The following is a 12,575-nucleotide window of genomic DNA, read 5'->3' as shown; positions in this document are numbered from 1 at the left end:
AACCCAGTACCTCCCACTTAAAACCACAGCACCCACCACTGCGCCGTAAAGTTATTAGAATACAAATGTTTACACTAAACTTAGCTAAGGCTTATACAAATATTATCATCTGAAATGTGTTCGAGATAGGTTTTACATTGTTACAAATTATTAAATATCGCGATTGCATAACACTTCCGCGTACAATTTCAGTACCTGAGTACAATTATTCCATACCAACTTTTGTTCAATATATAACTAGGTATATTTTTTAATATATGCAGATTTTAATTAACGTTACTTTTATAAATATATATTATATAAATCTAAGTTACTTTTCACGCTCTTTCGATTTGTATATAGATGGAAATGAAACCATGAATAGAAAACAAACTGCGAAAACATGGTAAAACATAAAAATGATTAAACAAACTGCGAAAATAAATAAATAGTCCTAATTCGTGACTTTACAAAAGAATATAATCATTAAATATTGGTAATTTCACCATATAATAATACAAAACATATTCGCGTTTATTTATCATAAGCAACACTAGAGTTGACATAAACGTAGCCTATCTTTATAAAATCTACGAGAATAAATGCATAAAAAAATAAATTGGAGCGAGAAGGTATTCAGAGATACATTTTGCGATGATTCTAATGATGTGAGCCTAAGCCAAAAGAAGATAAATATGTTTTGTAGTAATAATAATATTCATTTTTTTAAGGCTTTACCATAAGCATTAAACATTGTATATAACAATTAAACAATTCATAAATTAAATGAAATGCAATAAAAATAAATAAATAAATTTGGAAAAATATCATGTCAAAAATAAATAAATTAAATCAAGTTAACCAAATCAAATTAAAATTAAATTACAAAACTTATTTTCATAAATTATTTTCTATGAATTCAAGATCAGAATGATATATTATTATAAGCGAAGAACAAAAAGAGAGAATAACATCAGAAAAATTGGTGTGAAAATGGATCAATCCCAAAATTCATACTGATATTTTAATATTTTTTATTATTTGAAATAATTACCCAATCTATCTCATAATATTACTGAAATACTTCCTCAAACTAATAAAGAGGACAAAAATGATAGCGATCAATGCGCACTGGATTATTAAAGTTTAAAAGACAGTTAATAACATTTTTTTTTTTACTCAACTTATCATCTTACATATATTTGACTCTGAAAACTTTGTTTGTTTGTTTGTTTACTTGAACGCGATGATATCAAGAACTACAGGTGCGATTTGAAAAATTTAAAGGTGTAAGGCAAAAGAATTTTTCCATACACCCAGTGGATAGCCTATTTATTTATCGAGGAAGGCTATAGGCTATATATCAGGCAGAACAACGCGCAGCACACCTTGGCTCCTCAGCAACACTCCATGAAGCACTCGGCGACCTGGGCGGCCTGCTAAGCTTCTGGAGCGAGCTCGGCTGGCTGGAGTGATCCAGCGGGGAGCCGCATCAGTGGCCATACGTACAACGGACGGTCCCAGACCAACCAAGTACGGAAAAGGCCTAGGAACAGAAGAAGAAGAAGAAGAAGAAGGCTATATATCATCACGCTAAGACCAATAAAGACTGCAATCGCACCTGCTGTAAGTTATGCATGATGCATATCGTTTGGACCAGTAATTTGTACAAAAAGCTTGTTCCAGTTACATTTAAATGAATGAATAAATACACATTTGTTATAAACCATAAAAAAATACAGGAACATAATAAATAATGCTCAACGCTTACAATTTGTTGCTACATACGGATCTCTTCCAGGCAACCAATGACAAACTTCATTATTTATTTATGTGCAATATTACAATGGAAGAAATGTGAATGGAAAAGCTGAGAATCGTTGCTCCGTGTATGAACTCCTTTAGATGGGTTGTATAAAAAACCGAGTGTTACTTGCTAGTTCGACTCGTACTTGACAGAGGGTTTCGAACTTAACCTACTCACGCTGCTCTAAAACTTTACTTACGATAAAATATGAGACAGATGAGTTTTCGGTGAGTTTTGCGTACGGTACCAACCCTAAAAGCGTGAATGAATGAATACACTTTTATTGTGCACCACAGAAAAATTTATAGGATATAATTTGGAGACCTCATAACAACATAGCGATCTTTAACAGGCGACCCAAAAGCGTAAAAGAACATAGCTATAGGTGGTGGAAAATTACTCCTTGTTTACACATTATTATAACTAAATTAATATAAAAAGTTTCTGCGCGGACGAAGTCGCGGCTAACAGCAAGTTCTTTATAACGTCGCATTATATAATGATGATGAAAAGCCTAATTATGGTAAGCACATATTTAATGTGCAAAATTTCTGCAAATCCATTACACTGATTCGTTCATAAGTTAATATCTATATATAATATATATATAGATATTAACTTATGATTTATATTATATATATATAAATATATAAATATATATAAAATAATTTCAATGAAACTTTCAGGGAATCTCCGGATTGACCTGGCGAGTAATCCTGTAAAGTTTGGTGACGATCGGAGCACTCCTATTTTTAAAATGTCAAATACAGCTTTTATTTACCATGATGATATTCTATTGTTGGGTGTACATGGGTGTAGATAATTCTCTTCACCCGCTCGCGAAGAGAATAGAAGAGAATGAATACGGTGAGAAATAAATGATTTAATATATTATGAGACTTAAATTAAAAATTTAATGATGTAAGTTTATTGTTTAAATAAAATAAAGCAAAATCTAGCCCGGCGAAGCGGGCTGGGTACGCCAGAAATATATAAAACATAGACAAATCTTGAGCACTTTGAGCAATAAGTTCGTCGTAATAATGAGTTCTTCGTCCGCGCTTCCGTGAGAACCGTTTGAACTTGGGATAGAAAATAGCCTTCTCTCCGTCTATTCAAAATCTATGACAAAAATTAAGTTTTTTTTTTATTATTTATTTATTGTTATTAGGTACCCAAAAAAGGTAATAACTAAAAGTAGATCTAATTATAAGTAATAACAAGTTTTGTTCTAAGCTAAAACCCGTAGTAACACAAATTGGAAATAAATGAAAATGTAGATAAAAATAAAATTAAAGTTGAAACAAAAAAAAGTATGAAGTTACGTGAAATAGTGGTAAATAATTTGATTTTTAAAACTATTCATCTTTTTGTTAAAAGTTACAATATTATAAGATTACGAGTATCAAGTGATACTAAATCATTACAAAGGCAGACACTTAGGAAAAAGGGTTGAAAGGTTGTTTGAAAAGTTGACTGGTTGCTAAGTTAGCGTGCTAAGTGTTAAGGGAAGACAAACAAACAAGCACTTTCGCATTTATAACATCAATTATAATTATAACTCTAATCTAAGGTTCTGCAGAAGGAAAACAAGAATGAACCTTCATGGACTGTAAACACAGAGGCGATCTGATTATTTATTATTGTCAGTTACCTAGTTACCAGTTACGAGTAATCGATATCTTAATATATATAAATCTCCTGTCACGATGTTTGTCCGCGATGGACTACTAAACTACTTAACCGATTTTAAATAAAATTGGCTCACCGTGAGCAGTCTGGTCCAACTTAAGAGATAGGATATCTTAGATCTTTAATTATAGTCGCAATTTTATTTTATTGCAAATTATTTGTCACATGTTATATATATATGTATATATATACTACAATACTCACTTAAGGCTAAGCGATACTGAATACTTTAAAAACAAAATCAAACGCAGACGAAGTCGCGGGCAACAGCTAGTATATTATATTATTTAATTGAGCGTTATTGGAAAGATGATGATGAAAATGCGTTCGAATCCAAGGCTTAAACTGCTGGCAAAAAAATTGGTATCTTTATGAGAATACAATTTTTTTGAACGGTGCCTCACCGCGCCGTAAGTACTTCTAAATGCATACAAAACTCAAGTTTCTTCCACCATAGCGTGGTGATTATGGGCCAAACCTTCCGATGGGAGAGGCCTCTAGTCCAGCAGTGTAGGACATTGATTATTTTGATCACATGATCAAAATTATGGACCCTATCAACGGTCAACGGTTTTTAAGTTGTACATTAAGTAGTCTTAAAGACTAAAGACAACATGTCCATTTCTTCGAGCTCTGTAAATTCGTTAGAATGAGTTTATCTTTTTACGCATACCATATTAAGGACACAGCCTTCTGCACACAGCTTGCTTTGTTTCTCAATACACTTGTCGCTACAGAATCAGAAAACATACCAAAAAATTGAGAACTTCGCCTTTTTGGTATTTTTGACAAACAACATAAATGAATGACAAAACGGGTAACCCCAAGTCCTCTTTACGGATTCGAGCCGCGTATAAGTGGTCAAGATAACTTAGGCTGCTGCTCCATCAGGTAGGTTTGTGTGAAGTAGCTTCTTTTCTACTTCTTCTGATTGAGCCTCAGGTTTATTTAGTCCCTGGTGAAAACATCGACCGGTTACAATCTATTCAACGCCGCTGTCTACGTCACTAAGCAAATGTTGGTTGCCGCGAGGGATAGTAGCAGTTTGCTTAACTGGAAAATATTTAGCAACTTCAGGTTGTATTTTCCCAGAAGGTTGCTATGTTTATGCACCAGAGGAGATCCGTAGAAGAACTAGAGCGACTGACATAGCAACGTCTCGCAAAGCTAAATTGGCAATGGGCAGGGCTCATAGCTCGCGCGAAACCATGGACGTTGCGTACCAAGATACAAGTGTCATCAAATCTGCCAAACGTACATACGTTTCGTTCACACTGGTCAAAAATGCATAATCTGTGGTCGGTATAAGTAGGAATAGGAATTCAAAATGACAGGAACCCAGATCAAAAAGGAAGGTCATATAAAATGGCGGGAAAATTGTCAAAATTAAATAAGTTATTTATTTGTAGTTAACTAAGTGTGCTATAGTTTCAGATAGATTTATGTTTGAGTTTATAATGTGCGTAATATATGAATATGAAATAAGGGGTTTCTTTTACAAGAATGGCGACCTCACAATGGTTGCTGGATCCCAAACGAGGCGGGCAGGCGAGTCGCTGGCAGCCGCTGTAAACAAGCGGTCCAAGATCATCGACTTTGTAACTCATTACAAAGGCCTATGCCAATCGTTTGATATAACGTAGATGACTCGTAGTAATGTTTATAATATTCCCTTAAATGGGTAGTTGAAATAAAGACGAAATTGCGTTTCTGTGAAAATACAAGAAACAACATTTAAAGCCTTTCAGGTCTTTAAAATCCAATAATTTCTTCTTGAAATAAATTCTTAAATATAATTTTAAATGTCACTTATCACTGTAAAAAACATTGGTAACTTTCAGAAAAGGTTCGATATATGAACTCGAAAAAGAGTTCTTTACAAATTAATATTGATTTTTATATCGAAAATAGCTGGTGGAAAAGCAGCATTATCCTTTTGTGATAAAAAACGGGCCGACTCCACGAGCTACCCAAATTTGGCAGTTTGAGAGTGGCTGCATCCAAACAGGTTTTCTATTGTCTTTAGACTTCGCTCTTGTGGTGTGCAATCACACATCATTATTTTCGTACATTTACGATTCAGTAATCAAACAAGAAATCCCTATACCCACTTTGTATGGTTATAACTGTATTTCAGTTTTTTGCATCTGCAAGATTATTATTATTGCGATCATTATATTGTCCAATATATAATGTGTTACTCTGAAGTAAGTACCAACAGCCTATATTCATTGATTTAATATATTACTATAGAAAGCTCACTGCCTATATTACTGTAAAGTTACCAAAATCCATAAGTTTTTGCGTAACAAAGTCCTTACAAACTTTCGCATTTTTAATATTAGTAGGATTATACCATCAGGTATGAAACCTAGCCGATTGTTAGGTCAAGTATCAGGTCAAGCGCTAGTTTATTTTATGTCGCAGGATATCCCTATTATCCTGTGACGTTTTTGTCTGCACGACTAGCATGGGTGGAATACAATGATATCCCCGGGGAAAGGATAAAAATGTATCTTCACACACAGCTTTACAACTCTGAGAGCACTGGCGCGCTAGTGGAAATAATATCCAAATAATATATGTGTTATAAAAAACGGGTTAATTATATCCCCTGACAGGGGGCATAATGAACGTGTCCACCTGCTAAAGCACTGGAACATGGAATAGGAGAAGTCTACCCTCGTTTATCATTACTATTTGGATATTATTTCCACGGTATTATTGCGAACGAACACCAAAACTGTACCACATTTAGATAAAAATATAAACATCTGTTTTGATTTGATTTGATTTGAATATATTATACACTATGACAATCTTGTTATATACAGAGAATCGAACATGGGACCTCTCGCTTAAAACCACAGTGCCTAGCGAAAGAGGGGATGTCGATAAAATATCCACAAAAAAAAAGATTTCGTAATATGCTAACGCGCATCAGAATTGATCTATAATAGTCAAAGTTCAGGAGACACGTTATCAACAAGTGTTTTTGTACTGTTAAACTGCGGATTAACTTGAACAAGCGCATCTCATCGTAAAGATAACGACGGGTATCAGTTATCGCATTATCAGGCATTGTGCGACTGTTTGGTGTACGATTGCCGGCTTTGGCAGGTAGATATATCACGGGGTGTGTAATCGACTTTGATTGCTTTTAATATTGTCACATGAACCCCTTCAATAATAATTGATTAGCGGCCCGCGACTACAATGTATGCCTTTTATGACTGCAGATAAGATTGTGGCAGTCTCCACGTTACCCAACTAGATGGCGCCACAAAGATTCTGCATCGCGCTAGCGAAGTTTTCATATGTAACGACCATATATACAACTTCTAAAGATAAATGGTCGGTCTTCGGTTCCTGAGCACGATCCGCTTCGAAGCTGATTGAGTTGGCAATCTTTTCGGACCGCCCGCGCCAACTCAATCTACTTCCGACCCTGACGATGAGATTACTACTGACAATTTTCCCTATCAGAGCACACAATCAACCTCTGCACAGCGTTTTCGCCGGCGAAGACGAGGTAACCGACTTCTAACGTCATCCGGACGTGGGCTCGCACCACGTTCTCGGTAGCGTGCGGACTAATCACCGTCCGTAACCTTTTCACTCCAATCGTCGCCTGAGCCGAGGTTCGGCCCCACATGAGCCGCCCTCAGGCCGTCGATCCCTTTGCGTCTTCGAGCCCTAAGGTTCAAAATCTTCCTGGCAGAGCCCCATTCCGAAGTTAGCCAACAAGCCCGCGTTACGCTCTTAAAATCATTAGGGTTAATCAGCTACACACAATCCAAAAAAAAACTACTTGGATCGTTGCACGAGCTTTCTGTGATACCACATCCCGATTCCCGATGCATATAGGGACGACCGTTATGAAGCGATTGATCGCTGCGACCTGCGTGCAATAGATCGCTGCTATTTCCTCTGGATGGAAACTTAAAAAATCCAAATGGTTGACTTAAGATTGAAAAGTCTGTGTGACAGACTGACTTACGTACATTTACTTACACACTTATCCTCGTTTTTACTGCAGCTCGGCGAAGGATCTCCAACGTCCAGCATTTTAATTAGATTAACAGTTATAGAGATAGCCTAGTGGTTGGGACTTCGGCTTTACCTACGGGAGGCCGAGTTCGAATCCCAGCACGCACCTCTAAATTATTTGCTTTTTAATTAATTAAAATATCACTTTCTTCAACGGAGAAGGAAAACATCGCGAGAAAATCTGCATGCCTGAGAGTACTCCATAATGTTCTGAAAGGCGTCTGAAGTCCACCAATCCGCACCGGGCCAGCTCGGTTGAGTACGGTCAAATCAGACTTAAACAGAGGCTAAATTAAAGTTATAAAAAATGCGACGTCGTATTTAATGCAGCTATACAGCAGCTATCCCGTTTTGAACTGAATGTCATTTTAACTGACTTTGACATTTATTTTTTTAAATATATATTAGTATATACGACGATGAAGTCTCGTTATCTGGTGTATAGTATGATACAAGGAATTAGCAGATGATGATGATTATTCAGACAAAATAATTTGCTATTGCCATTGGCGTACCGAGGGGTAAAACCTCCCCCCCGCCCCTGACAAAATGTATGAACTCCCTTAAAAAATGTAAGGCCAAGATACAGACAGACAGACATACAGACAGGCCAGTTTAATACAGACTGTAGGTTGGCATTTTAATAAATTAAACTGAAGGTTCTTTGAAAATTAGTTTTTTTTTCAACAAGTCCTAAAATAAGCACTTTCTAAAGTTTACTTCCGGGTTACTCACGGATCAAAAAACAGCTGGGTAGCTTTATTTCATAATTTCGAAGAACCAAATACCGGCATTAGTGGTCAAGCCTTATCTATCTCTAAAAACTCCTCTACGAAGACTCAGATAGCTTTTATCTATTTACACGTTCCTCACTTGAAATACACATGCATCAAAGTAGACCGTACTCCGTACTATATTATTATGAGTGAGTGAGTTATACCTAATTACGCTAGCCACCGCCCAGACAATCAATTAGAAGGTAATTGGGTATTAATTTTGTCAGTAGCGAGTACCTTATTGACAGTGGTTCGAGCGATTACCACTGACTTAGCGTGACTGACAAAAGATTAATATTGCTTTACATATTTTTCGCAGTTATTCTTCCAGATGAATGTGCTTTTAAAGTGTCATTGTACAGTATTTACGTATGTACTCTGTCTATTTGACGGCCGATTGGCGCAGTGGGCAGCAACCCTGCTTTCTGAGTCAAAGGCCGTGGGTTCGAAATGTTTGTGTGATGAACAGGAATGTTTTTCAGTGTCTGGGTGTTTATATGTATTTTATCAGTACTTATGTATATTATTCATTGAAATAATATTCTTCAGTCATCTTAGCACTTTAGGGCTACATGGCGTTGTGTGTATTGTCGTAGTAGATTTATTTATTTACGGAAGCGATGATGGCCAAGTCGGTTCAACTTCTTCTTCGTGGGCTGAGTTCGAACCTCTAACTTTTCTTAGTTATGTGCGTTTTAAGCAATTAAAATATCGCTTGCTCGAAGGAAAACATCGTGAGGAAACCTGTATGACTGAGAGTTCTCCATAATTTCTCGAAGGTGTGTGCTGTCCACCCATCCACACTGCACGGCTAGCAAGGGCAGGAGACAATTATCACCCCGGGAAAGGATAAAATGAAATGTCTACTATAAAATATACATCTATAAAATGATGAAATTTCTACCACAGCATTATCAACTCTCAGAGCACTGGTGCACAAGAGGAAATAGTATCCAAATAATATATGTGGATTAAACGGGGCTAAACTTCTACTAATCCATGTTCCAATGATTTAGCAGGGGGACACTAATTATATCCCTTGTCAGGGGGTATAATCGGGGATATAATTTTTATCTTCCGCCCGTGCTAGCCTTGCTGAGCTAAAGTGGTGGACTACGGCCATAGACCTTTCTCATCGTGTACCGGTGCCCTGTAATGGGCCGGTAATGGATTTATATGATGATGGCGATGTCGTATGTACTCGTTCGAGGAAGTACTGCTGGCACTGTTTTCCAAGTTCGTGGTTGCCGGTGTAGTTGCAGGCACATAAGGCATCACCGGTAATGGGCAGAGGGCGGCATCTATGATCTAAGGTGGTAGCTGGCTAATCAATTAGAGGTTTTATACCCCTAATCGGTTTCCAAGCGGCGCATCGTACTGGAAGGCTAAATGGGTTCGCGTTCTAAAAAAAAAAAAAAAAAGAAGTCTCCGAAGTCTCCGAAGCCGAGGCCGAAGAATTGCAAAACGCCCCTGCTGAAGTCACTAACGGGACCAAGATCACTGGGGACCTCCTGCATACAGAAATATGCGGGAGGTCCCCAGTGATCTTTTGTCGACTCGCAACGGTCAGAACAAGTATAATCGCAATCTGCATTGCTACGAAGCATAAATCCCAAAACAAATCATACTTAGTTTTCGCTTAGTCTTTGTGTCAATAAGCCAAGACTGCAAACATTCCACGCGATATTTTTAAATCAATATTTACACATATCTTTGTGAGTCACCATAATTCACACTAAACATCCTGTCGTTGCTTCATAGTTTCACTGTACATAATCAGTTATGGTTTTTTAAGTAAATTGCGCGCCTTATTAAGGTTCCCATTCACAGGCAACCCATCGCGATAAAATATACGCAGATCGCAATATACACGCAGATTGCAGCATAAATGCAGTAAACTTATATTACTGGAAACTAAGCGTTAAATTCGGTGATGTGTTACAAGAATTGCAGACAAAAGAAACAGGTATTTTAATATATATTTTAAACATTTTTCGACGTGTACTTACCGTACCTTGCCGGCGAAACACGCCTTAATTACCTATGCACCTTTATGTACGCACGTACGCCAATATGTGTATTTATGGCATTTTTTTTTAATTATGCCATATCGTCGGTTATATAACATACTTACGGTTTAAGTAACGTAGTAACGTGTCTATATATACATACAAAATGAGCAAGTTTTATTCATGGATTCCCACGCTTGCATTGCTCTGCTTCGATGCAGTTTCAGTGGAAAGTCGACCTAAGGATGCCACTGCTCAACTCCACATTACCCAAGACTCAAACTCAAGAGTACTTGAAAACAAGATAAAAGTAATCCATACATCAGACATGACAACCTGTGATGATTATGACGCGCAGTGAATGAATCGGCCAATGGTGAAAGCGCATTTGAGCACGCCCCCGTTTCATGAGTGTCATGCCGTAGAACCATGCGCGGCGCATGCAGCACACAAGCTTGTCAAAGATAAAACGATATAAAATCCCGTTAAGATCAACAAATATGCGGGCAAATCCACCTGAGCCACGCCCCCTAAATGTGTTATTTGGTTTTACATTAGCTTTGATGATATTACGCAACTATTTATTGTTTCTGTTAAACACGCTTACATAAATAGGTAAAAAGTATGTACTTTAACCACTTCAATACAAAGTATCAGCAGGGATGACTCTCTAAACACACGTTAATTCACGTGATGAAGAATCTGAAGTGATGGTAAAACCTAAATGGTTGACGTGTTCTCACGTCCCTTAACGAGATTTTCTAGTAAAAAGAGCCACATATTTTTGAAAAGTCTTTACATAATACAAAACAAGTAGGTAGAGAAAAATCGTAAATGTAGTCCCGATGTCTTTAGAATCCTTATTACGCACGAAATATTAGATAACGAAATGCCGTTTGTGACGTATGTATTCCACATTACCATTTAGACGCTGCATTTAGCAAACAGAAACACAGAAATAACGTCACGAAGAAAAGAAAACTAAGCTAGACATCGCACGCTGGTATTAACGAGCGGGCGATGCGAAACGTTAGTTCGTAGGGTAGCGGATGGAATGTTTGTATTAAACAAAATCTGTTGGGTAATCCCATGCTAAGTATGCTATCTAGGCTATTTAACAAAAATAATTATATAGTTCCATAAAAATGTCAATAGGTTTGACCACTGATGCTAAATTAAGTATTAATATATACTCGTACTAGCTGTTGCCCGCGACTTCGTCTGCGTTTTAGTTTGTTTTTTGATGTGGCATTCAATTAAGTTGTTGTTCTAAAAAAATTTAAGTATTTAGGATCGCTAGTATCGCCATAAATGAAGAGTTCTTTCCTCTATCACCAACCATATTCTACACAAAGTTTGGTGAAAATTAAACACATATTATAACCTCTATAGTACAAAAATAATTATTTAAATCGGTTATAATTTGTCGGAGTTATGGTGTAAAATCTTCAAACACTTTCATCCCCTCTCCCAAAGGAACTGAGCTTAATGTCGGGATAAAAAGTATCCTATAGTACCTCTAACACTTCCAAGAATATGTGTACAAAGTTTTATGAGGATCGGTTAAGTAGTTTTTGCGTGAAAGCTTAACCAACAAACTTACATTGACATTTTTAATATTAGTAGGGATTATAGTCATCAGCGATCTCCATTAATAATAACGAATAAAAAATCATGTTTGTATGTGTGTGTGTGAGTGTACGTTTGCGTGTGTGTTTGAGGTTTTTTTAGAATAGAATAACTGGTAAGTTTTCTGTGTTATCGTAGGTAAATTGCCTCAACCACCTTCGAATAATGGTAGTTGTATTGAGTGGAGATAATTTAATATAACATCATAACCGCTATAAACATTGCGCATCTCGCTTGTGTGACTGAGATAGACGGACTTAGGCCGTAATTAATAAAACTTTTCTTTCATAGCGCACGTAAAATAAGTATATTATATGTATACGAGACTTCTAAATATAGCCAATATAAGTAATTAGTAATAATGATGGATATATAATTGGACGTTTATTTGAAGCACCATCCGACCATTATAGGAAAGTAAAAAGATCACGCATATCTTCAGTTTCCTGATAAGATACCAGTGAAGTCCACATCTTGCTTGCCCACGGCGCGATAACTGAGCACTCCAAATTGTAATCTCGTCAAAGTGCTTGACAGTTTCAGGAAATCTTTTCTCATTTTTAACCGCCATTAGAGGTTGCATTCAGACGCTTAGTTTTTTAAAAAATAAAAAATAAAAAAAGTTTATTTTGG

This window comes from Pararge aegeria, chromosome 13, assembly GCF_905163445.1.
Source record: "Pararge aegeria chromosome 13, ilParAegt1.1, whole genome shotgun sequence".
Taxonomy (NCBI): Eukaryota; Metazoa; Arthropoda; class Insecta; order Lepidoptera; family Nymphalidae; genus Pararge; species Pararge aegeria.
This window is presented reverse-complemented; position numbering follows the sequence as displayed.